Genomic DNA, 27,670 nt, shown 5'->3' on the forward strand with positions numbered 1-27,670 from the left:
GGGATTCAGCTCTTTTGGGCAGGTTACACCCCGTAGCTAGCTCAAGAACACAAGAACACTCAATACATCCACCAAAGCAGGACTAGGGTTTTACGCATCCTCGCGGCCCGAACCTGGGTAAACGATCCGTGTGCTTCCTGTTAGACCTGTTCTTCTCACGACTCCGCGCCCGCCAACCATAGTAGGTATTCTTGTGATCCCATAGGTGTCGTTTTCCACCGACATATCATAAGCATAATCACTCGCATCATTAATAGTATGGATAGCACCAATAGTATAGCAATTATCATCATCACAATGAGTAATAAGAGCAATATCATTTGGGAGGGATACCTTTTTACCTTTGTTTCTCTGACTTTTCTTTTTCTTCTTCACATTATGTGTGGGTTCAATCCACCAGTGCGGACGAGCAGCGGGCCGGTCACGGATAGAACCCGAGCCGCGGCCCGCGAGCACCAGCATCGCTCTGGCAGTCAGAGCCTAGCGAGCGGCGTCGTTCGTGCGCCAGATGACGGGCCGCGCATCGCCAAATCCAAAGACGGGCCTGGGCCCCCACCGGTGGCGCGGGGCCCTCCAGGAGTGTCGCTGTGCCACCCACGGGCGGCGCAACAACCTCCAAGACGCCTACGCCGGTGCCCACAACGCACTCTTCCCAGGGTGCGCACGACAAGCAGCGCCGCCACGCTGGAGACCCCGGGCGCCGCCGTGGGAAGAGTCATGTGCATCATCCGCGGGACGAAGGAGTCCAGCATGTCCGCTGAAGTGCTGGCGAAAATGGCACGCAGCCGCTGGGCCGTGATAGAGCTCCTTCTAACGTGGTTAGAAGTCGAAGCGCACCGTGGTCCACGTAGCTGTCGCCGCCACCCATGCCAGCGGAGGCTTTGGCGCGCGCGCAGCTGCTCCTCGACTTCCCTCCTGCTATGGAGAAGTGATAACCCACAAGTATAGGGGATCGCAACAGTTTTCGAGGGTAGAGTATTCAACCCAAATTTATTGATTCGACACAAGGGGAGCCAAAGAATATTCTCAAGTATTAGCAGCTGAGTTGTCAATTCAACCACACCTGGATAACTTAGTATTGCAGCAAAGTATTTAGTAGCAAAGTAGTATGGAAGTAACAGTAACGGTAGCAAAAGTAATATTTTGGGTTCTGTAGTGATTGTAACAGTAGCAACGGAAAAGTAAATAAGCGGAGAACAATATGTGAAAAGCTCGTAGGCATTGGATCGCTGATGGAGAATTATGCCGGATGCAGTTCATCATGTAACAATCATAACATAGGGTGACACAGAACTAGCTCCAATTCATCAATATAATGTAGGCATGTATTCCGAATATAGTCATACGTGCTTATGGAAAAGAACTTGCATGCCATCTTTTGTCCTACCCTCCCATGGCAGCGGGGTCCTAATGGAAACTAAGGGATATTAAGGCCTCCTTTTAATAGAGTACCAGACCAAAGCATTAACACATAGTGAATACATGAACTCCTCAAACTATTGTCGTCACCGGGAGTGGTCCCGATTATTGTCACTTCGGGTTGCCGGATCATAACACATAGTAGGTGACTATAGACTTGCAAGATAGGATCAAGAACACATATATATTCATGACAACATAATAGGTTCAGATCTGAAATCATGGCACTCGGGCCCTAGTGACAAGCATTAAGCATAGCAAAGTCATAGCAACATCAATCTTAGAACATAGTGGATACTAGGGATCAAACCCTAACAAAAACTAACTCGATTACATGATAAATCTCCTCCAACCCATCACCGTCTAGCAAGCCTACGATGGAATTACTCACGCACGGCGGTGAGCATCATGAAATTGGTGATGGAGGATGGTTGATGATGACGACGGCGATGGATTCCCCTCTCCGGAGCCCCGAACGGACTCCAGATCAACCCTCCCGAGAGAGTTTATGGCTTGGCGGCGGCTCCGTATCGTAAAACGCGATGAATCTTTCTCTCTGATTTTTTTCTCCCCGAACACGAATATATGGAGTTGGAGTTGCGGTCGGTGGAGCTCCAGGGGGCCCACGAGGCAGGGGGCGTGCCCCCCACCCTCGTGGACAGTCTGTGGGCCCCCTGGCCTTCATTCTTTCGCCAGTATTTTTTATATATTCCAAAATAAATCTCCATTGATTTTCAGGTCATTCCGAGAACTTTTGTTTCTGCACAAAAATAACGCCATGGCAATTCTGCTGAGAACAGCGTCAGTCCGGGTTAGTTCCATTCAAATCATGCAAGTTATAGTCCAAAACAAGGGCAAAAGTGTTTGGAAAAGTAGATACGACGGAGACGTATCAACTCCCCCAAGCTTAAACCTTTGCTTGTCCTCAAGCAATTCAGTTGATAAGCTCCTAGCTAATTAAACATGGCATAAGTAACTATAATCTCAAATTGTCATTGCAAACATGTTTATTCATAATAGGCTGAATCAGGAACGATGAACTAATCGTATTTACAAAAACAAGAGAGGTCGAGTTCATACCAGCTTCTCTCATCTCAATCAGTCCATCATATATCGTCATAATTGCCTTTCACTTGCATGACCGAATGATGTGAATAATAATAATAGTGCACGCACGTTGGACTAAGCTGGAATCTGCAAGCAATCAATAAACAGGAGAAGACAAGGCAATATGGTCTCTTGGTTAATTCAACAATAATGCATATAAGAGACACTTCAACAATTTAATCATGGTCTTCTCCTATCGACCCCCAAAGAAAAGAACAGAAATAAAACTATTTACACGGGAAAGCTCCCAACAAGCAAAAGAAGAACATGAAATCTTTTTAGGTTATCTTTTTAATTATTACTACTACAGCAAGAAAGTAAACTTGCTAAAAGCTACTACTAATTTTTTTTCTTAAGGTTTATCAAACACACAAGAAGAAAGCATAAAAATAAAATAAACTAGCATGGATAGTACAATGAAAAAGTATGAGCACCGACAACTAGCAATGAGTGTGTAATCATGAATGTAATGTCGGTGGGGAATACGTACTCCCCCAAGTTTAGGCTTTTGGCCTAAGTTGGTCTATTGCCACGGCTGGCCTGGCGGATATCCAAAGCTGTAGCTGGGGTCGTACTGAGAAGGAGCCTCGAATTGCCACTGGTTGGCAATTGCCTCCGGGTCCCACTGGTACTTAGACTGTCGTGGAGGATCAAATTGTGGTTTCGGCTCTGACTCTGTGGCTGGTGTAGGGTTCCGGTAGGCGTGAACGGCCGCCAGCGGAACGAGATACTGGCCTGCAGATAAATCAAACAAGGAAGGAGCAGGCAAGGTAATAGTCTCAGGGTGATGTTTATCAAAGAACAATTTGTATTTAAGCGCCCTTTCCCTATTCTTAACAATAAAATCATGCGCTACCATACTCTTATAATTTAAATAAACAGTAGGCAGCAATTTTTGTTCTTTTTCATAGTGCCTAATAGGTATGTTATAGTATGTAGCAAGGCGTGAAGCATAGACACCTCCAAAGATGGGGCCCTTTGTACGGTTCAGACTTAACCATTTGGCAATAATAGAGCCCATACTAACAGAGTCATCACGGAATAAAGCATGGAACAAAATAATAATATCAGGAACACTAAGGTTTCCACAGTTTCCGCGACCAGTTAAGCAACGACTAGCAAATATTGCAAAGTAGCATAAAATAGGGAAATGTATGCTAGTGATTCTTGCATCGGAAACCTTCCTAGTTTCCCCTACATTAATAGTATCAATAAACCCATCCACATCTCTACGGTGTGGTTCCTCTAAGCTACCCTCGAAAGGTATTTTGCAAACCCTGCAAAATTCATATAGTGACATCTTCTTAACCACATCATATAAATGAAACTCTACTGAAGGAGGTGATTCCTTAGGATAATAGTAGAAGTTTTGCACAAAAGTGTTGGTGAGTAAGAGATACTGTCCGCGTTGGTCGCGGAGGAAGTTGGTAAGGCCCGCATTCTCAGCCAATTCATAAAAATCATCATAAATCCCGGCCGCTCTCAAGAAATCATCGGAAGGCCATTCACACGGCCGAACCTCCGCGGTGCGAGGCAGATTATATTTGGGCCTCTCTGCTTCTTCACTTTGCTTTTCCTTCGAGCTTCGGCTCGATGAGCCCCTCAAAAATCTCTTCATTATTTTCTGAAAATTTCTGAAATTTTTAGTAACTTCAAATAAAAGTGAACCAAGCTCAACAAAATTGATAGCAACTACTCCTACAAGTGCCCAGAGCCTATATCATGCATTAGAACTACTTGGAACCATATAAATTTGGCATGCAAGCTCAAGAACATGGTCACCTAGGCAGCACAAATTTGCAATGAATAAAGCACTAGAACAAAAACTAATTGGACCCTTAGAGGAGTCACATACCAAGGAACAATCCCCCAAAGCAGTTTTGTGAGAGGTGCTTTGAGCAAGGAGATCAAAAACCGCAGCAAAATGAGCTAGAACTCGTGCTTGAGCTGGATGGTGATATTTTTGGGAGGAAGAAGAAGTGTGTGGGTGCAGGAATAAGTGGAGGGGAGCCACCATGGGCCCACGAGGCAGGGGCGCGCCCAGGGGGGTGGGTGCGCCCTGGACCCTCGTGACCAGGTGCTTGCTCCCCCTGCTGTGTTCTCAGTGCCAGATATTCTCAAATATTCCAGAAAAAATAATATTAAATTGGCTGGGCATTTGGAGAACTTTTATTTTCGGGGTATTTTTATATTGCACGGATAATTCAGAAAACTGACAGAAAATACTATTTTTACTTTATTTCAACTAAATAACAGAAAGTGAAAGGAGGGTACAGAAGGTTGTGCTTTCTAATTTCATCCATCTCATGCTCATCAAAAAGAATCCACTAACAAGGTTGATCAGGTCTGCTTAACAAACTCATTCCGAATTGCATGAAACCGGAGAAATTTTGAATAACACTATGTTACCTCAACGGGGATATGCACATCCCCAATAATAAGAATATCATATTTCTTCTTGACAGTAGGAAGAGGAAATTCAAAACCTCCAAAAATAATCGATGGAATTTTACCAATGGAATTGATATTGTGGACTTGAGGTTGTTTCCTCGGAAGGTGTACCTTATGCTTATTACCATTAACATGAAAAGTGACATTGCCTTTATTGCAATCAATAACAGCCCCTGCAGTATTCAAAAAGGGTCTTCCAAGAATAATAGACATACTATCGTCCTCGGGAATATCAAGAATAACAAAGTTCGTTAAAATAGTAACGTTTGCAACCACAACAGGCACATCCTCGCAAATACCGACAGGTATAGCAGTTGATTTATTAGACATTTGCAAAGATATTTCAGTAGGTGTCAACTTATTCAAGTCAAGTCTACGATATAAAGAGAGAGGCATAAACCTAACACCGGCTCCAAGATCACATAAAGCAGTTTTAACATAGTTTCTTTTAATGGAGCATGGTATCGTAGGTACTCCTGGATCTCCAAGTTTCTTTGGTATTCCACCCTTGAAAGTATAATTAGCAAGCATGGTGGAAATTTCAGCTTCCGGTATCTTTCTTTTATTTGTAACAATTTCTTTCATATACTTAGCATAAGGATTCATTTAAGCATATCAGTCAAACGCATACGCAAAAAGATAGGTCTAATCATTTCAGCAAAGCACTCAAAATCCTCATCATCTTTTTTCTTGGATGGTTTAGGAGGAAAAGTCATGGGTTTCTGAACCCATGGTTCTCTTTCTTTACCGTGCTTCCTAGCAACAAAGTCTCTCTTATCATAACGTTGATTCTTTGATTGTGGGTTATCAAGATCAACAGCAGGTTCTATTTCTACATCATTATCATTGCTAGGTTGAGCATCAACATGAACATCTTCATTAACATTATCACTAGGTTCATGTTCATTACCAGATTGTGTTTCAGCATCAGAAATAGAAATATCATTGGGATTCTCAGGTGGTTCAGCAATAGGTTCACTAGAAGCATGCAAAGTCCTATCATTTTTCTTTTTCTTCTTTTTAGAGGGACTAGGTGCATCTATATTAGTTCTTTGAGAATCTTGCTCAATTCTCTTAGGATGGCCTTCAGGATACAAAGGTTCCTGAGTCATTTTACTAGTTCTAGTAGCCACTCTAACAGCAAAATCATTATTCTTACTATTTAATTCATTGAGCAAATCATTCTGAGCTTTAAGTACTTGTTCTACTTGAGTGGTAACCATAGAAGCATGTTTACTAATGAGTTTAAGTTCACCTTTAACTCTAGACATATAATCACTCAAGTGTTCAAGCATATCGGAATTGTGTTTCAATTGTCTACCAACATAAGCATTGAAGTTTTCTTGTTTGACAATAAAATTATCGAACTCATCTAAGCATTGGCTAGCAGACTTATAACGAGGAATATCACCTTCATCAAATCTATAGAGAGAATTTACCCTTACTACCTATGTCGGGTTATCAAGACCATGTGTTTCTTCAATAGGTAATGGATTAAAATCATATATTTCTTCAACAGGCGGTAAATTAAGACCATGTATTTCTTCAATAGGAGGTAAATTCTTAACATCTTCAACATTAATACCCTTTGCTTTCATAGATTTCTTTGCCTCTTGCATATCTTCAGGACTGAGGAATAGAACACCTCTTTTCTTCGGAGTTGGCTTAGGAGTTGGTTCAGGAATTGGCTCCGGAAGTGTCCAATTATTTTCATTAGTCAACATATTATTCAAGAGAATTTCAGCTTCATCTTGTGTTCTTTCCCTGAAAACAGAACCAGCACAACTATCCAGGTGGTCTGTGGAAGCATCGGTTAGTCCATTATAAAAGATATCAAGTATTTCATTTTTCCTAAGAGGATGATTAGGCAAAGCATTAAGTAATTGGAGAAGCCTCCCCCAAGCTTGTGGGAGACTCTCTTCTTCAATTTGCACAAAATTTTATATTTCCCTTAAAGCAGCTTGTTTCTTATGACTAGGGAAATATTTAGCAGAGAAGTAATAAATCATATCCTCGGGACTACGTACACAACCAGGATCAAGAGAATTGAACCATATCTTAGCATCACCCTTTAATGAGAACAGAAATATTTTAAGGATATAAAAGTAGCGAGTTCTCTCATCATTAGTGAACAGGGTGGCTATATCATTTAATTTAGTAAGATGCGCCACAACAGTTTCAGATTCATAGCCATAGAAAGGATCAGATTCATCCAAAGTAATTATATCAGGATCAACAGAGAATTCATAATCCTTATCAGTAATGAAGATAGGTGAAGTAGCATAAGCAGGATCATATTTCATTCTAGCATTCAGAGTTTTTTATTTAAGCTTAGCTAATAATTTCTTAAGATCACTTCTATCATTGCAAGCAAGAAAGTCTCTAGCAGTTTCTTCATCCATAACATAGCCCTCAGGCACAATAGGCAATTCATATTTATTGGGAGAGTCTTCATCATCACTTTCATAAATATTATCAGGTTCAATAATTTCATTCTCTCAAGCCCTAGCAAGTTGTTCATCAAGAAATTCACCAAGTGGCACAGTAGTATCAAGCATAGAAGTAGTTTCATCATAAGTATCATGAGTAGCAGAAGTGGCATCATCAATAACATGCGACATATCAGAATGAATAGCAGAAGTAGGTTTAGGTGTCGCAAGCTTACTCAAAACAGAAGGTGAATCAAGTGCAGAGCTAGATGGCAGTTCCTTACCTCCCCTCATAGTTGAGGGATAAATTTTTGTTTCCTCATCTTTCAAGTTCCTCATAGTGACCAGCAGATATAAATCCCAAGTGACTCAAAGAATAGAGCTATGTTCCCCGGCAACGGCGCCAGAAAATAGTCTTGATAACCCATAAGTATAGGGGATCACAACCCTTTTCGAGGGTAGAGTATTCAACCCAAATTTATTGATTCGACACAAGGGGAGCCAAAGAATATTCTCAAGTATTAGCAGCTGAGTTGTCAATTCAACCACACCTGGATAACTTAGTATCTGCAGCAAAGTATTTAGTAGCAAAGTAGTATGGAAGTAACAGTAACGGTAGCAAAAGTAATATTTTGGGTTTTGTAGTGATTGTAACAGTAGCAACGGAAAAGTAAATAAGCCGAGAACAATATGTGAAAAGCTCGTAGGCATTGGATCGGTGATGGAGAATTATGCCGGATGCGGTTCATCATGTAACAATCATAACATAGGGTGACACAGAACTAGCTCCAATTCATCAATGTAATGTAGGCATGTATTCCGAATATAGTCATACATGCTTATGGAAAAGAACTTGCATGACATCTTTTGTCCTACCCTCCCATGGCAGCGGGGTCCTAATGGAAACTAAGGGATATTAAGGCCTCCTTTTAATAGAGTACCGGACCAAAGCATTAACACATAGTGAATACATGAACTCCTCAAACTATATGGTCATCACCGGGAGTGGTCCCGATTATTGTCACTTCGGGGTTGCCGGATCATAACACATAGTAGGTGACTATAGACTTGCAAGATAGGATCAAGAACACATATGTATTCATGAAAACATAATAGGTTCAGATATGAAATCATGGCACTCGGGCCCTAGTGACAAGCATTAAGCATAGTAAAGTCATAGCAACATCAATCTCAGAACATAGTGGACTAGGGATCAAACCTAAAAGAACTAACTCAATTAGATGATAAATCTCATCCAACCCATCACCGTCCAGCAAGCCTACGATGGAATTACTCACGCACGGCGGTGAGCATCATGAAATTGGTGATGGGAGGATGGTTGATGATGATGACAGCGACAGATTCCCCTCTCCGGAGCCTCGAACGGACTCCAGATCAGCCCTCCCGAGAGAGTTTAGGGCTTGGCGGCGGCTCCGTATCGTAAAATGCGATGAATCTTTCTCTCCGATTTTTTTCTCCCCGAACACGAATATATGGAGTTGGAGTTGAGGTCGGTGGAGCTCCAGGGGGGCCACGAGGCAGGGGGACGCGCCCCCACCCTCGTGGCAAGGGTGTGGGCCCCCTGGCCATGATTCGTTCGCCAGTATTTTTTATTATTTCCAAAAATAATCTCCATGGAGTTTCAGGTCATTCCGAGAACTTTTGTTTCTACACATAAATAACACCATGGCAATTCTGCTGAAAACAGTGTCAGTCCGGGTTAGTTCCATTCAAATCATGCAAGTTAGAGTCCAAAACAAGGGCAAAAGTGTTTGGAAAAGTAGATATGACGGAGATGTATCAAGAAGCTCGACGAGTGGAGAGCCACCATCCGGAGCTTGGTCGCCGTCGCCAATAAAGATGATCCGCGACCGTCGGGGCCCTCGGGCCGGCGCTCCGTCGAGCCACCACATGTCAGCGGTGGGAGAACCGGGGGAGCTGCAGCCACAATACACTCTTCTCCCCCACGCCAGTTGCCGCCGGTGCCGGTCCGTCGTGACGACGCATGTGATAACATTTCCATAGCGTCGTTCGATCCACGGACCCACCGTGACCAGCGCTAAGTTCTTCGAGAACGAGCCCATGAAGACGCTCGAACCACTATCGAGCGCCGACCCGATACACGCCACCAGTCGGACAAGCGGGCGGGACCCGCTATGGACCACCCAGCACCGGGGGGCTCCGGCGGCCTACCTTACGAGGTGGGTTGCCCAGCCTTTACCCGTGAGCTGCGGCAGTTCCAGTGGACATCCCACCGCACGTTCAAGCCCGACATCAGTGAGAAGTACAACGGCAAGACCCATCCGTCAGAGTTCCTCAGCATCTACACCATTGCGATGCAAGCTGCCGGAGCCCGCGATGACAAGGTGCTTGCCAATTACTTCACGTTGGCGTTGAAGCCCAACGTCATGTCTTGGTTGATGCACTTGCCGGTGGATTCCATTTCTTCTTGGTCGGATCTGTGCCATGAGTTCGTTGGCACCTTCACCGGGGGCCACCAAGCTCATGGCCAGGCCAGTGATTTGCACATCATTCCCCAAAAGGAAGGGGAAACCCCGCGCAAGTACATCCAGAGGTTCAGCCGGGTGCAGTACAACATCCCCGATTTTCATCCCGCCGCCATGATTAGCGCGTTCCATCAGAACGTGCGCAACCGCAAGATGCGCGAAGAGCTGGCGATGAACAAGGTTAAGGATGTGGTCGAATTTTATGTTCTGGCTGATAGGTGCGCCCGGGCTGAAGAGGGAAGGAAGTACCCCGGCGAGGACGCCGACGTAGAAACCGACTCTACTGATGAAGACACCGCTGCCCCGACGAAGAAGGGTCGGCGTCGCAATAGGAAACGCAAGGGCAAGACCATGCTTGCCGTCGAGGGATCCGATAGCACCGGCGCCGCCAAGAAGGCTAAGGCAGACGACCCCGGCAAGAAAATTTCCGGGTGCGCCGCTTGCCGGGCCTTGGCGGCTGCCGACAAGCCGGGGGGCTCCGACAAGCAGTATTGCAAGATCCATCGCACCAAGGGCCACGACCTCCAGAACTACCGACAAGTCGAGCTGCTTGCTGAGAAGCAAAAGGCCGAGTATGAGAGGCGGGACAAGGAGAAGGGTCAGGATGGTGCCGAAGGATCCGGCAAGAAGCATGGCGGCCAAGGAGGCCGCCGCGGCAAGGAGAACCAACAAGAGAGGCCCGCTCGGGGCCGCTACAAGAAGCAAGAAGACGATGATCATGACGAGGACGATGAGTCCGGCGAGCAAGAGTTTTAGCAGGCTACAGAGGCCATGTGCGTCGATGGTGGCGCCTCGCTGCATACTTCTCACCGCTAGCTCAAGCAGTGGGCGCGTGAGATCACAACAGCGGAGCCCTCGTTCGACGCTCAGAAGCCACTGAAGTGGTCCAGCACGCCGCTCATCTTTGACGCCGAGGACCACCCTGACCGCACAACTGTGGTCGCGTGCTTGCCGTTGTTGGTCTCACCAATGATACGCAACCTCAAGGTGAACAAGATGCTGGTTGACGGCGGGGCCGGTCTGAACTTGATCATACCCGTTGTGATCAAGAGGCTACAAATTCCTGATGGAGACCTCGAGGAAATGGGCACGTTTCAAGGGGTCAACCCGGGAAGGAGCCAGCCGAAGGGAAAGGTCACATTGCCTGTGACGTTTGGAGGCGAGTTGAACTACATGACGAAGAGGATTGTCTTCGATGTAGTCGAGATCCCCTTGCCCTACAACGGGATCCTCGGCCGCCCGGTACTAGCCAAGTTCATGGCAGCGTCGCATTACACCTACAATACGCTGAAGATGCCTGGGCCGATGAACATCATCACCGTCCCCTCCAACAAGAAGGACGCGCTGATCTGCGCCGACCTACTGTACCGGGAAGCAGTTGCAGCAGCTGCCGCCAAGGCACTTGCTCCTGCCGTTGAAGCCCCGGGAGGGAAGAAGAAGACCGGCAAGACCTCTTGCGCCCACTTCGGCAAGCGCACCTCTTCGGAGTGTTGTGCTACCGTCGAGGACGTGCCAGAGAGCTCCACCGGCAAGAGCAAGAAATCCAGAGCTGCTCCGCCAGAGACCAAGAAGGTGTCCGTCAGGGAGGATGGCACGAGAGGGGCTTTCACCATAAGCTCCACCCTCGACAGCAAATAGGAAGGCACGCTCGTCTCTTTCCTGCGGGCGAATGTCGATGTGTTTGCGTGGCAAGCATCTGACATCCCTGGTGTTCCCACGGAAGTGATTGAGCACCATCTTGCTGTCTGTCCCCATGCGCGACCCGTCAAGCAGAAGGTCAGGAAGCAAGCTTTGGAACGGCAGGAATTCATCACAGAGGAGATCAGAAAGTTGGAAGCAACAGGCTTGGTGAGGGGAGTGCTCCATCCGACGTGGTTGGCCAATCCACTGGTGGTGCGCAAGGCAAACGGGAAGTGGAGGCTGTGTATTGACTACACAGATATCAATAAGGCTTGTCCTAAGGACCCCTTCCCGTTGCCGCGCATCAACCAGATTGTTGACTCCATTGTTGGGTGTGGTCTGTTATCATTCCTCGACGCCTACTCGGGCTACCACCAGATCTTCATGACAAGAGAAGACGAAGAGAAGACATCATTCATCACCCCATGTGGTACGTATTGCTTTTTACGGATGCCTTTCGGGTTGAAGAGTGCTAGTTCAACGTTTGCAAGGGCAGTCCAATTTGGTTTTGAACCCCAGCTACATAGAAATATGGAAGCCTATATGGATGACATAGTGGTCAAAACCAAGGACATGGCAACTCTTGTACAAGACATAGAAGAGACGTTTGCCAACCTACGCAAGATCAACCTCAAGCTGAACCCTAAGAAGTGTGTCTTCGGCGTTCCGTCTGGCAAACTTCTCGGGTTCTTTGTGTCGCAGCGTGGGATCAAGGCAAACCCAGACAAGATCAAGGCTATCGAGCAGATTGAGGCGCCCAAGCAGATCAAGGATGTGCGTCGGCTCACTGGCTGCGTTGCCCCCATGAGCCGATTCATCTCCAGGTCCGCCGAGCGCGCACTTCCCTTCTTCAAGATCTTGAAGAAGGCGGGCCCAATGGAGTGGACCCCAGAGGCCGAGGCGGCGTTGCATGACCTGAAGAGATACCTTTCCTCTACGCCGATACTAGTTGCGCCTAAACCACAAGAGCCATTGCTGCTGTATCTGGCGGCGACGAATCAAGTGGCCAGCGCCGCGCTAGTGGCGCAGGGCGGCGAAGAGGTAGTGGCAATGGCAGGACCGGCAGACAGCAAGTCAGAGACTCCCCCGGCAGGGCCTGGTGCCGGCAAGGCAAGGCTCCCAGCAGAGTCTAACGCCATCAGGACAGAGCCCGCGCAGTGCTACCTCTTGAGCACTATGTTGGTTTTCCCTTGAAGAGGAAAGGGTGATGCAGTAAAGTAGCGTAAGTATTTCCCTCAGTTTTTGAGAACCAAGGTATCAATCCAGTAGGAGGCCACGCCCAAGTCCCTCGCACCTACACAAACAAATATAAACCTCGCAACCAACGCGGTAAAGGGGTTGTCAATCCCTTCACGGTCACTTACGAAAGTGAGATCTGATAGATATGATAAGATAATATTTTGGTATTTTTATAATAAAGATGCAAAGTAAAATAAAAGGCAATAAAAATAGCTAAGTGTTGGAAGATTAATATGATGGAAAAATAGACTCGGGGACCATAGGTTTCACTAGTGGCTTCTCTCAAGAGAATAAGTATTACGGTGGGTGAACAAATTACTGTTGAGCAATTGATAGAACTGAGCATAGTTATGAGAATATCTAGGTATGATCATGTATATAGGCATCATGTCCGTGACAAGTAGACCGACTCCTGCCTGCATCTACTACTATTACTCCACACATCGACCGCTATCCAGCATGCATCTAGAGTATTAAGTTCAAAAGAATAGAGTAACGCTTTAAGTAAGATGACATGATGTAGAGGGATAAACTCATGCAATATGATATAAACCCCATCTTGTTATCCTCGATGGCAACAATACAATACGTGCCTTTCTGCCCCTGCTGTCACTGGGAAAGGACGCCGCAAGATTGAACCCAAAGCTAAGCACTTCTCCCATTGCAAGAAAGATCAATCTAGTAGGCCAAACCAAACTGATAATTCGAAGAGACTTGCAAAGATAACCAATCGTACATAAAAGAATTCAGAGCAGATTCAAATATTGTTCATAGATAAACTTGATCATAAACCCACAATTCATCGGTCTCAACAAACACACCGCAAAAGAAGATTACATCGAATAGATCTCCACGAGAATCATGGAGAACTTTGTATTGAGATCCAAAAAGAGAGAAGAAGCCATCTAGCTAATAACTATGGACCCGCAGGTCTGAGGTAAACTACTCACACATCATCGGAGAGGCTATGGTGTTGATGTAGAAGCCCTCCGTGATCAATGCCCCCTCTGGCAGGACGCCGGAAAAGGCCCCAAGATGGGATCTCACGGGTACAGAAGGTTGCGGCGGTGGAATTAGGTTTTCGTGGATGATTCTGTTGGTTTGGGGGTACGTAGGTATATATAGGAGGAAGAAGTACGTCAGTGGAGCAACATGGGCCCCACGAGGGTGGAGGGCGCGCCCAGGGGGAGTAGGCGCGCCCCCTGCCTCGTGCTCTCCTGGTTGATGTCTTGACGTGGACTCCAAGTCCTCTGGATCACGTTTGTTCCAAAAATCCGGTTCCCGAAGGTTTCATTCCTTTTGGACTCCGTTTGATATTCTTTTGCTGCGAAACTCTGAAATAGGCAAAAAACAGCAATTTGGGTTGGGCCTCCGGTTAATAGGTTAGTCCCAAAAATAATATAAAAGTGTATAACAAAGCCCATTAATCATCCAAAACAGAATATAATATAGCATGAAGCAATCAAAAATTATAGATACGTTGGAGACGTATCAAGCATCCCCAAGCTTAATTCCTGCTCGTCCTCGAGTAGGTAAATGATAAAAACAAAATTTTTGATGCGGAATGCTACATGGCATAATTTTTTAATGTAACCCTCTTAATTGTGGTATGAATATTCAGATTCGAAAGATTCAAGATAAAAGTTTAATATTGACATAAAATCAATAATACTTCAAGCATACTAACTAAGCAATTATGTCTTCTCAAAATAACATGGCCAAAGAAAGTTCATCCCTACAAAATCATATAGTTTAGTCATGCTCCATTTTCGTCACACAAGAATGCTCTCATCATGCACAACCTCGATGATAAGCAAAGCAATTGTTTCATACTTTAGTAATCTCAAACTTTTTCAACCTTCACGCAATACATGAGCGTGAGCCATGGATATAGCACTATGGGTGGAATAGAATATAATGATGGGGGTTATGTGGAGAAGACAAAGAAGGAGATAGTCATCAAAAACCAAGCACTACGCGCATGCTCCTAGGGGGATAGATTGGTAGGAAAAGACCATCGCTCGTCCCCGACCGCCACTCATAAGGAAGACAATCAAAGAACACCTTATGTTTCGAATTTGTTACATAACGTTTACCATACGTGCATGCTACGGGACTTGCAAACTTCAACACAAGTATTTCTCAATTCCACAACTACTCAACTAGCAAAACTTTAATATCACTACCTCCATATCTCAAAACAATCATCAAGCATCAAACTTCTCTTAGTATTCAGCACACTCATAAGAAAGTTTTTACTAGTCTTGAATACCTAGCATATTAGGATTAATTTTCCTATTTAAGCAAATTGACATGCTGTTTAAGACTCTCAAAATATCATAAGTGAAGCATTAGAGAATAATAGTTTCTATAAAACAAAACCACCGCCGTGCTCTAAAAGATATAAGTGAAGCACTAGAGCAAAAACTATATAGCTCAAAGGATATAAGCGAAGCGCATAGAGTATTGTAATAAATTCCGAATCATGTGTGTCTCTCTCAAAAGGTGTGTACAGCAAAGATGATTGTGGTAAACTAAAAAGCAAAGACTCAAATCATACAAGACGCTCCAAGCAAAACACATATCATGTGGTGAATAAAAATATAGCTCCAAGTAAAGTTACCGACGGAAGTAGACGAAAGAGGGGATGCCTTCCGGGGCATCCCCAAGCTTTGGATTTTTGGTGTCCTTAGATTATCTTGGGGTGCCATGGTCATCCCCAAGCTTAGGCTCTTGCCACTCCATGTGCCATAATCCATCAAATCTTTTACCCAAAACTTGAAAACTTGACAACACAAAACTTAACAGAAAATCTTGTGAGCTCCGTTAGCGAAAGAAAACAAAACACCACTTCAAGGTACTGTAATGAACTCATTATTTATTTATATTGGTGTTAAAACTACTGTATTCCAACTTCTCTATGGTTTATAAACTATTTTACTAGCCATAGATTCATCAAAATAAGCAAACAACACACGAAAAACAGAATCTTTCAAAAACAGAACAGTCTGTAGTAATCTTTAACTAACACAAACTTCTGGAACTCCAAAAATTCATCCAAAATAGGAGGACCTAGAAAATTTTCTTATTGATCAGAAGCAATTGGAATCAATATTTTATCACGTTCTGGTAATTTTTAACAATTGTTTTCGTGAACAGAAAGTTTCTGGAATTTTCAGCAAGATCAAATAACTATCATCCAAGAAGATCCTATAGGTTTAACTTGGCACAAACACTAATTAAAACATAAAAACAAATCTAACAAGAGGCTAGATCAAATATTTATCCTAAACAGAAGCAAAAAGCAAACTAAAAATAAAATTGGGTTGCCTCCCAACAAGCGCTATCGTTTAACGCCCCTAGCTAGGCATAAAAACACGGATAGATCTAGGTATTGCCATCTTTGGTAGGCAATCCATAAGTGGCTCTCATAATAGATTCATAAGGTAATTTTGTTTTCTTTCTAGGGAAGTGTTCCATGCCTTTATTTAACGGAAATTGGAGTCTAATATTTCCTTCCTTCATATCAATAATTGCACCAATCGTTCTAAGGAAAGGTCTACCAAGAATAATAGGACATGAAGGGTTGCAATCTATGTCAAGAACAATAAAATATACGGGCACATAGTTCCTATTTGCAACAATAAGAACATCATTAATTCTTCCCATAGGTTTCTTAATGGTGGAATCCGCAAGGTGCAAATTCAAAGAACAATCATCAAATTCACGGAAACCTAGTAAATCACACAAAGTTTTTGGAATCGTGGAAACACTAGCACCCAAATCACACAAAGCATAGCATTCATGAACTTTAATTTTAATTTTAATAGTAGGTTCCCACTGATCATTAAGTTTTATAGGGATAGAAACTTCCAACTCAAGTTTTTCTTCATAAGATTGCATCAAAGCATCAACGATATGTTTAGTAAAAGCTTTATGTTGACTATAAGCATGTGGAGAATTTAGCACGGATTGCAACAAGGAAATACAATCTATCAAAGAGCAATTATCATAATTAAATTCCTTGAAATCCAAAATAGTGGGTTTATTAATATCTAGAGTTTTGATCTCTTCAATCTCACTTTTACCAATTTTAGCATCAAGATCTAACAACTCCGAATTTTTGGAACGCCTTCTAGGTAAAGGTGGATCATATTCAGTCCCATCATTATCAAGATTCATATTGGAAAACAAAGATTTAATAGGGGACACATCAATAACTTTTAGATCTTCGTCTTTATTTTCATAGAAACTAGAAGAACACGCTTTTACAAAGCAATCTTTCTTAGCACGCATCCTAGCGGTTCTTTCTTTGCACTCATCAATGGAAATTCTCATGGATTTGAGAGACTCATTGATATCATGCTTAGGTGGAATAGATCTAAGTTTCAAAGAATCAACATCAAGAGAAATTATATCAACGTTCCTAGCCAATTCATCAACTTTAAGCAATTTTTCTTCAAGCAAAGCATTGAAATTCTTTTGTGAATTCATAAAGCATTGTTGTAGGAATTACCATAATTATTAGAGGAATTACTAGGATACGGCCTAGGATTAAAGTTTCCTCTATACGCATTGTTACCAAAATTATTCCTACCAACAAAATTCACATAAGTAGACAAAGGTATATCATTAGGATCAGGAGAAACACTTTTAGTAGCAAATAATTTCATAAGTTCATCCATCTTTCCACTCAAAACATTAATTTCTTCTATCGCATGCACCTTTTTATTAGTAGATCTTTCAGTGTGCCATTGAGAATAATTAACCATAATATTATCTAGGAGTTTAGTAGCTTCTCCTAAAGTGATTTCCATAAAAGTACCTCCCGCGGCCGAATCTAAAAGATTTCTAGAAGCAAAATTCAATCTGGCATAAAATTTTTGTATAATCATCCAAAGATTTAAACCATGTGTAGGGCAATTACGTATCATTAATTTCATCCTCTCCCAAGCTTGTGCAACATGTTCATGATCAAGTTGCTTAAAATTCATAATATCGTTTCTAAGAGAGATGATCTTAGTGGGAGGAAAATACTTAGAGATAAAAGCATCTTTGCACTTATTCCAAGAATCAATACTATTTTTAGGCAAAGACGTAAACCAAGCTTTAGCACGATCTCTAAGCGAAAAAGGAAATAGCTTCAATTTAACAATATCATTGTCCACATATTTCTTCTTTTGCATATCACACAAATCAACGAAGCTATTTAGATGGGTAGCGGCATCTTCACTAGGAAGGCCGGCGAACTGATCTTTCATGACAAGATTCAACAAAGCAGCATTAATTTCACAAGATTCAGTATCGGTAAGAGGAGCAATCGGAGTGCTAAGAAAATCATTGTTGTTGGTATTGGTAAAGTCACACAATTTAGTATTATCTTGAGCCATGGCGACAAGCAAGCAATCTAACACACGAGCAAACAAAAAGCAAGCGAAAAAGAGGCAAACGGAAAAGAGAGGGCGAATAAAACGGCAAGGGTGAAGTGGGGGAGAGGAAAATGAGAGGCAAATGGCAAATAATGTAATGCGGGAGATAAGAGTTTGTGATGGGTACTTGGTATGTTGACTTTTGCGTAGACTCCTCGGCAACGGTGCCAGAAATCCTTCTTGCTACCTCTTGAGCACTACGTTGGTTTTCCCTTGAAGAGGAAAGGGTGATGCAGTAAAGTAGCGTAAGTATTTCCCTCAGTTTTTGAGAACCAAGGTATCAATCCAATAGGAGGCCACGCCCAAGTCCCTCGCACCTACACAAACAAATATAAACCTCGCAACCAACGCGATAAATGGGTTGTCAATCCCTTCACGGTCACTTACGAAAGTGAGATCTGATAGATATGATAAGATAATATTTTTGGTATTTTTATAATAAAGATGCAAAGTAAAATAAAAGGCAATAAAAATAGCTAAGTGTTGGAAGATTAATATGATGGAAAAATAGACCAGGGGGCCATAGGTTTCACTAGTGGCTTCTCTCAAGAGCATAAGTATTACGGTGGGTGAACAAATTACTGTTGAGCAATTGATGGAATTGAGCATAGTTATGAGAATATCTAGGTATGATCATGTATATAGGCATCACGTTCGTGACAAGTAGACCGACTCCTGCCTGCATCTACTACTATTACTCCACACATCGACCGCTATCCAGCATGCATCTAGAGTATTAAGTTCAAAAGAACAGAGTAACGCTTTAAGTAAGATGACATGATGTAGAGGGATAAACTCATGCAATATGATATAAACCCCATCTTGTTATCCTCGATGGCAAAAATACAATATGTGCCTCGCTGCCCCTGCTGTCACTGGGAAAGGACACCGCAAGATTGAACCCAAAGCTAAGCACTTCTCCCATTGCAAGAAAGATCAATCTAGTAGGCCAAACCAAACTGATAATTCGAAGAGACTTGCAAAGATAACCAATCATACATAAAAGAATTCAGAGCAGATTCAAATATTGTTCATAGATAAACTTGATCATAAACCCACAATTCATCGGTCTCAACAAACACACCGCAAAAAGAAGATTACATCAAATAGATCTCCACGAGAATCGTGGAGAACTTTGTATTGAGATCCAAAAAGAGAAAAGAAGCCATCCAGCTAATAACTATGGACCCGAAGGTCTGAGGTAAACTACTCACACATCATCGGAGAGGCTATGGTGTTGATGTAGAAGCCCTCCATGATCAATGCCCCCTCCGGCAGGACGTCGGAAAAAGCCCCAAGATGGGATCTCACGGGTACAGAAGGTTGCGGAAGTGGAATTAGGTTTTCGTGGATGCTTCTGTTGGTTTGGGGGTACCTAGGTATATATAGGAGGAAGAAGTAAGTCGGTGGAGCAACATGGGCCCCACGAGGGTGGAGGGCGCGCCCCCCTGCCTCGTGCTCTCCTGGTTGATGTCTTGACGTGGACTCCAAGTCATCTGGATCACGTTTGTTCCAAAAATCACGTTCCCGAAGGTTTCATTCCGTTTGGACTCCGTTTGATATTCTTTTTCTGCGAAACTCTGAAATAGGCAATAAAACAGCAATTTGGGCTGGGCCTCCGGTTAATAGGTTAGTCCCAAAAATAATATAGAAGTGTATAACAAAGCCCATTAATCATCCAAAACAGAATATAATATAGCATGAGGCAATAAAAAATTATAGATACGTTGGAGACGTATCACGCAGTCAAGTGGAGTGGTGCAGAAGAAGAAGATGATGCAGCACCCGGTTTACTTCGTCAGCTCCCTCTTGCAGGGGGCTAGGTCAAGATACTCCGGTGTGCAGAAATTGCTCTTCGGCCTCCTTATGGCCTCGAGGAAGCTGCGTCATTACTTCCAAGCCGACGAGATCACTATCGTCACCCGCCTCTAGTTGCAACGGATACTACACAACCTAGACGCAACCGGAAGGATTCTGGAGTGGGCCTTGGAGTTATCAAGCTTTGAGTTGAAGTTTGAAAGTACTTCAACCATCCAGAGCAGAGTCCTGGCGGAGTTCATTGCAGAATGGACCTCAACGCCTGATGAAGAGATCCAGGAGACCACTCTCCCCGGCAAGGAAACAGCTCGCGACAGCATTATGTACTTTGATGGGGCTTTCTCACTGCAAGGCGCCGGTGCCGGTGTGCTGCTTGTCGCACCCACCGGAGAGCACCTCAAGTATGTGATCCAGATGCACTTTCCCAGGGAGATGTCCACGAACAACACTTCTGAGTACGAGGGGCTGCTTGCCGGTCTCAGGATCGCGGCAGACCTCGGGGTGAAGAAGCTCATCGTCAGGGGTGATTCGCAGCTTGTCGTCAGACAAGTCAACAAATATTACCAGAGTCCGTTGATGGAGGCCTACGTAGATGAGGTGAGGAAGCTGGAGGAGCGCTTTGACGGTATACAAGCGGAGCACGTTCCCTATGCGGAGAACGACATCGCCGATTACCTGTCAAAGCGCGCTGCATTCAAGCTACCTGTGGAACCAGGTACCTTTTTGCTTCGATTAACTCAACCATCCGTCGAACCTCAACGGAGCAGAACAAGTGGAGGAAATCAGGCCCCGGCAAGTACTTTCCCGCTGAGCCCCCAGGGGTCGCCGGCAAGGGTGTTGCCATGGACGCTGAGCCTGCCGAGGAGCGACCGACTCCGGCAGGCTGTCAAGCCTTGGCCGGAGAGACAGCCGCTCCCATGGCAGAAGAAATGCCTTTGGTCCTTGCCGTCGAGCACCAGGCTCCGGCATGGGCACAACATACCGTCAGATTCCTCCAAACAGGGGAGCTTCCTGAGGAGCAGGAAGAAGCGGAGAAGGTAGCCCGTCGGTCTGCTATGTATCAGTTCGTCGATGACGTCCTGTACAGGAGGAGACCGAACGGTGCGAAATTGAAGTGCATTCCCCGGGAGGAAGGACTGGAGCTGTTGGCGGAGATACACGGAGGCATATGTGGCTCCCACATAGGGTCGAGGGCCCTTGCCGGCAAGGCGTTCCGGCAGGGTTTCTTCTGGCCCACTGCCCTCCAGGATGCAACGGCACTTGTAACCAAGTGTGAAGCGCGTCAGTTCCATTCAAAGAAGCTTCATCAACCAGCTCAAGCCCTTCAGACAATTCCTCTCTCCTGGTCATTTTCGGTCTGGGGGCTCGACATTCTCGGCCCCTTCCCCCGTGCTGTCGGGGGCTTTGAGTACTAGTACATTGCAATCGACAAGTTCACAAAGTGGCCGGAGGTGGAGGCAGTGAGGAAGGTGACAGCACAGTCAGCCGTCAAGTTCTTCAAGGGACTAGTCTGCCATTTTGGTGTGCCAAACAGAGTCATCACCGATAACGGCACGCAGTTCACAAGCCACACCTTCATACAATACACCCAAGACCTCGGCAGCAAGGTCTGTTTCGCCTTCGTGGCACACCCACGGAGCAACAGCCTGGTGGAGAGGGAAAATACTGAAGTGTTGCGAGGCCTGAGGACAAAGACTTTTGACAGGCTGCACAAGAGCGGAAGGCGCTGGATTGATGAGTTGCCGGCGGTTCTTTGGTCGATCAGGACGGCGCCAAATCGAGCCACCGGCCAGACACCATTTGCGCTGGTCTATGGGGCAGAAGCAGTTCTCCCCACGGAACTCATATACGGGTCACCTCGAGTGCTTGCTTACGACGAGCTTGAGCAAGAGCAATTGCGGCAAGATGACGCAACGCTCCTTGAGGAAGATCATCTTCGGGCGGCGGTGGGAGCAGCATGCTACCAGCAAGCTTTGCGCCGCTACCATAGCCACAAGGTTCGTGCCCGAAGCTTTGAGGAAGGCGGCCTTGTTCTTCGGCGCGTTCAGTCAGCCAAGAATTCCAACAAGTTGACGCCGAAGTGGGAAGGCCCTTATCGGGTAATACGAGTCACCAAGCCCGGTGCAGTCCGCCTGGAGACCGAAGATGCTGTCCCTATGAGCAACTCCTGGAACATCGAGCATCTTCGCAAATTTTACCCATAAGGCGCGGTTTGCCGGGCCTCCCGGCAAGCCACCTTTTGTAGAAGCCTCACCGACAAGGCATGTAACCCTCTGTGCAAAGCCAGACGCAGACCCTGAGCATAAATAAATGAAGCGCTGGCGCCTAAGTTATAGCATGCATGCTAGGTTTGAGTCTCCTCCTCGGTTAGGGTTGATAGTGCTTAGCGGCGACTAACCCCTAGCCTAGAGGTCGAGTATGCGTCTTTCTGTCCTCTTTGGTTCGCTAGGCACGTGGACACTCCTGCTGGGCCGCTTGGGAAAAAGAGAACGGACCGGCGCCCCGGCCCCGGCAAGCCAAGACTGCCGGGGGCTGAAGACACAAGGATCCAACCACGACAGGCCAAGGTTGTCAGGGGCTGCGGATTCAGATAAGCCTTTCATCCCCTGTTATGCCTTTCCGTATAGAACTGGGACGTGTGAAACCGCGTTTATATTCTTAAACCACCGTGCTCCCCTTTTCTTGTACCCAAGAGCTATCCCCCTGGGTCGGAACTTGGTCGTAGTCGCGGTGGCAAGAAGGTAAACGAGGAGCCTAACTCTACTTCGCCCTACCTCCGCCAAGAGCGCGAGAATGGTCGATCGAAGTGGGGGAACGGCAAGGCCTGTTGCTGGGCGACAATGTTTATCTTAGAAATAACAAGGACTCGTTCCTTGGCATGGGCCTCGCTCACGCACAAAAAAAACCGGCAAGCACCCTTTTCCATTAAAAACGTCCCATACAGGTACAGTTCGTACAGAATAAAAAACATGAACAAGGGGATTACAAGTTTTAAATCTAACAAGTGCCCGCAGGCTTACAAACTAAAAAGAGATAAGGTGCCCGTAACCCATTTCTTGTCCCTCTCCTCAGAAGGTGGAACAAGGCAGCAGGAGGGCAAAAGGGGCGCCTAGACGAGGTGCGAGGAGTAGAAGGCACCAAGAGAACGTCTTGGCGCCGGGAAAGGATCTGGAAGATGAGGCAGCGGGCCACCAATACGCGACGAAGGCGCCGGTGCCTGCGTACTCCGACTTGATGGCCGCCACCCGCCTTCTTCGCCTTCTTTGACCCTCCTACGCCAGCCGCCCTAGGAGACGACAGGGAGCACCCCGATGGAGAGCTTGGCGAGGATGGCCCTCGGCAGGGCGCGTGGTCGAGGGAGGGGCGGCGCGGTCAGTCGGAGTCGGCATCCTGCCGCTCGAATCCCTCATCGCCGTTGTCGCTGTCCTCCTCGTCACTCCCGCTTGAGGAGGAATCTTCATCGTCGGAGGAGCTCTCCACGCAGCACTTCAGGCGAGTGCCAAGATCTCCGAATACCTTGACGGATGATACATCTTCGTCGTATCTACTTTTCCAAACACTTTTGCCCTTGTTTTGGACTCTAACTTGCATGATTTGAATGGAACTAACACGAGCTGACGCTGTTTTCAGCAGACTTTCCATGGTGTTATTTATATGCAGAAACAGAAGTTCTCGGAATGACCTGAAACTCCACGGAACATCTTTTCGGAAAATATTAAAAATACTGGAAGAAAAATCCACGTTAGGGGGCCCACACCCTATCCACAAGGGTGGGGGCGCGCCTGCCCCCCTGGGCGCCCCCTACCTCGTGGGCCCCCTGACGCTCCACCGACCTCAACTCCAACTCCATATATTCACTTTCGGGGAGAAAAAAATCAAAGAGAAGGATTCATTGCGTTTTACGACATGGAGCTGCCGCCAAGCCCTAAAACCTCTTGGGAGGGCTGATCTGGAGTCCGTTCGGGGCTCCGCAGAGGGGGATTCGTCGCCGTCGTCATCATCAACCATCCTCCATGACCAATTTCATGATGCTCACCGCGGTGCGTGAGTAATTCCATCGTAGGTCTGCTGGACGATGATGGGTTGGATGAGATCTATCATGTAATCGAGTAAGTTTTGTTAGGGTTTGATCCCTAGTATCCACTATGTTCTGAGATTGATGTTGCTATGACTTTGCTATGCTTAATGCTTGTCACTAGGGCCCGAGTGCCATGATTTCAGATTTGGACCTATTATGTTTTCATGAATATATGTGAGTTCTTGATCCTATCTTGCAAGTCTATAGTCACCTACTATGTGTTATGACCCGGCAACCCCGAAGTGACAATAATCGGGACCACTCCCGGTGATGACCGTAGTTTGAGGAGTTCATGTATTCACTATGTGGTAATGCTTTGTTTCGGTACTCTATTAAAAGGAGGCCTTAATATCCCTTAGTTTCCATTAGGACCCTGCTGCCACGGGAGGGTAGGACAAAAGATGTCATGCAAGTTCTTTTCCATAAGCACGTATGACTATATTCACAATACATGCCTACATTACATTGATGAATTGGAGCTAGTTCTGTGTCACCCTATGTTATGATTGTTACATGATGAACCGCATCCGGCATAATTCTCCATCATCGATCCAATGCCTACGATCTTTTCACATATTGTTCTTCGCTTATTTACTTTTCCGTTGCTACTGTTACAATCACTACAAAACCCAAAAATATTACTTTTGCTATTGTTACCGTTACTTCCATATTTTTTTGCTACTAAACACTTAGCTGCAGATACTAAGTTATCCAGGTGTGGTTGAATTGACAACTCAACTGCGAATACTTGAGAATATTCTTTTGCTCCCCTTGTGTCGAATCAATAAATTTGGGTTGAATACTCTACCCTCGAAAATTGTTGCGATCCCCTATACTTGTGGGTTATCAAGACTATTTTCTAGCGCCGTTGCCGGGGAGCATAGCTCTATTCTTTGAGTCACTTGGGATTTATATCTGCTGGTCACTATGAGGAACTTGAAAGACGAGAAAACCAAAATCTATCCCTCAACTACGAGGGGAGGTAAGGAACTGCCATCTAGCTCTGCACTTGATTCACCTTCTGTTTTGAGTAAGCTTGCGACACCTAAACCTGCTTCTGCTATTCGTTCTGATATGTTGCATGTTATTGATGATGCCACTTCTGCTATGCATGATACTTATGATGAAACTACTTCTATGCTTGATACTACTGTGCCACTTGGTGAATTTCTTGATGAACAACTTGCTAGGGTTAGAGAGAATGAAATTATTGAAACTGATAATATTGATGAAAGTGATGATGAAGACTTGAATCTGAAACTGTTGTGGCACATCTTAGTAAATTAAATGATATAGCCACCCTGTTCACTAATGATGAGAAATCTCACTACCTTTATATCCTTAAAATATTTCCGTTCTCATTAAAGGGTGATGCTAAGATATGGTTTAATTCTCTTGATCCTGGTTGTGTGCGTAGTCCCTAGGATATGATTTATTACTTCTCTACTAAATATTTCCCTGCTCATAAGAAACAAGCTACTTTAAGGGAAATATATAATTTTGTGCAAATTGAAGAAGAGAGTCTCCCACAAGCTTGGGGGAGGCTTCTCCAATTACTTAATGCTTTGCCTGATCATCCTCTTAAGAAAAATGAAATACTTGATATCTTTTATAATGGACTAACCGATGCTTCCAGAGATTACCTGGATAGTTGTGCTGGTTCTGTTTTCAGGGAAAGAACACCGGATGAAGCTGAAATTCTATTGAATAATATGTTGACAAATGAAAATAATTGGACACTTCCTGAGCCTATTCCTAAACCAACTTCAAAGAAGAGAGGTGTTCTATTTCTCAGTCCTGAAGATATGCAAGAGGCAAAGAAATCTATGAAACAAAAGGTATTAAAGCTGAAGATGTTAAGAATTTACCTCCTATTGAAGAAATACATGGTCTTAATCTACCGCCTGTTGAAGAAACATATGATCTTAATCCATTACCTATTGAAGAAACTCATGGTCTTGATAACCCAACACAGGTAGTAAAGGTAAATTCTCTTTATAGATTTGATGAAGGTGATATTCCTCACTATAAGTTTGCTAGGCAATGTTTGGATGAGTTTGATAATTTTATGGTTAAGCAAGAAGACTTTAATGCTTATTTTGGTAGGCAGTTAAAACAAAATGCTTATATGATTGAACACTTGGGTGATTATATGGCTAATGTTAAAGGTGAACTTAAACTTATTAGTAAACATGCTTCTATGGTTACCACTCAAGTAGAACAAGTACTTAAAGCTCAAAATGATTTGCTCAATGAAATGAATAGTAAGAAAAACGATTATGCTATTAGAGTGGCTACTAGAACTGGTAAGATGACTCAGGAACCTTTGTATCCTGAAGGCCACCCTAAGAGAATTGAGCAAGACTCTCAGAGAAATAATATTGATGCACCTAGTCCTTCTAAAAAGAAGAAAAAGAAAAATGATAGGACTTTGCATGCTTCTAGTGAGCCTATTGCTGAACCACCTGAGAATCCAAATGATATCTCTATTTCTGATGCTGAAACACAATCTGGTAATGAACATGAGCCTAATGAAAATGCTAATGATGTTGTTCATGATGATGCTCTACCTAGTAATGATAATGATGTAGAAATTGAACCTGCTGTTGATCTTGATAACCCACAATCAAAGAATCAAAGTTATGATAAGAGAGACTTTGTTGCTAGGAAACATGGTAAAGAAAGAGAACCATGGGTTCAGAAACCCATGCCTTTTCCTCCCAAACCATCCAAGAAAAAGGATGATGAGGATTTTGAGCGCTTTGCTGAAATGATTAGACCTATCTTTTTGCGTATGCGATTAACTGATATGCTCAAAATGAATCCTTATGCTAAGTATATGAAAGATATTGTTACTAATAAAACAAAGATACCGGAAGCTGCAATTTCCACCATGCTTGCTAATTATACTTTTAAGGGTGGAATACCAAAGAAACATGGAGATCCAGGAGTACCCACTATACCATGCTCCATTAAAAGAAACTATGTAAAAATTGCTTTATGTGATCTTCGAGCCGGTGTTAGTGTTATGCCTCTCTCTTTATATCGTAGACTTGATTTGAATAAGTTGACACCTACGGAAATATCTTTGCAAATGGCTGATAAATCAACTGCTATACCTGTGGGTATTTGTGAGGATGTGCCTGTTGTAGTTGCAAACGTTACTATTTTAACGGACTTTGTTATTCTTGATATTCCCGAGGACGATAGTATATCTATTATTCTTGGAAGACCCTTTTTGAATACTGTAGGGGCTGTTATTGATTGCAACAAAGGCAATGTCACTTTTCATGTTAATGGTAATGAGCATACGGTACACTTTCCGAGGAAACAACCTCAAGTTCATAGTATCAACTCTATTGGAAAAATTCCATCGATTATATTTGGAGGTTTTGAATTTCCTCTTCCTACTGTCAAGAAGAAATATGATATTCTTATTATAGGGGATGTGCATATCCACGTTGAGGTAACATAGTGTTATTCGAAATTTCTCCGGTTCCATGTTATTCGTAA

Source organism: Triticum aestivum, chromosome 5D, assembly GCF_018294505.1.
Source record: "Triticum aestivum cultivar Chinese Spring chromosome 5D, IWGSC CS RefSeq v2.1, whole genome shotgun sequence".
In the NCBI taxonomy this organism is placed as follows: domain Eukaryota; kingdom Viridiplantae; phylum Streptophyta; class Magnoliopsida; order Poales; family Poaceae; genus Triticum; species Triticum aestivum.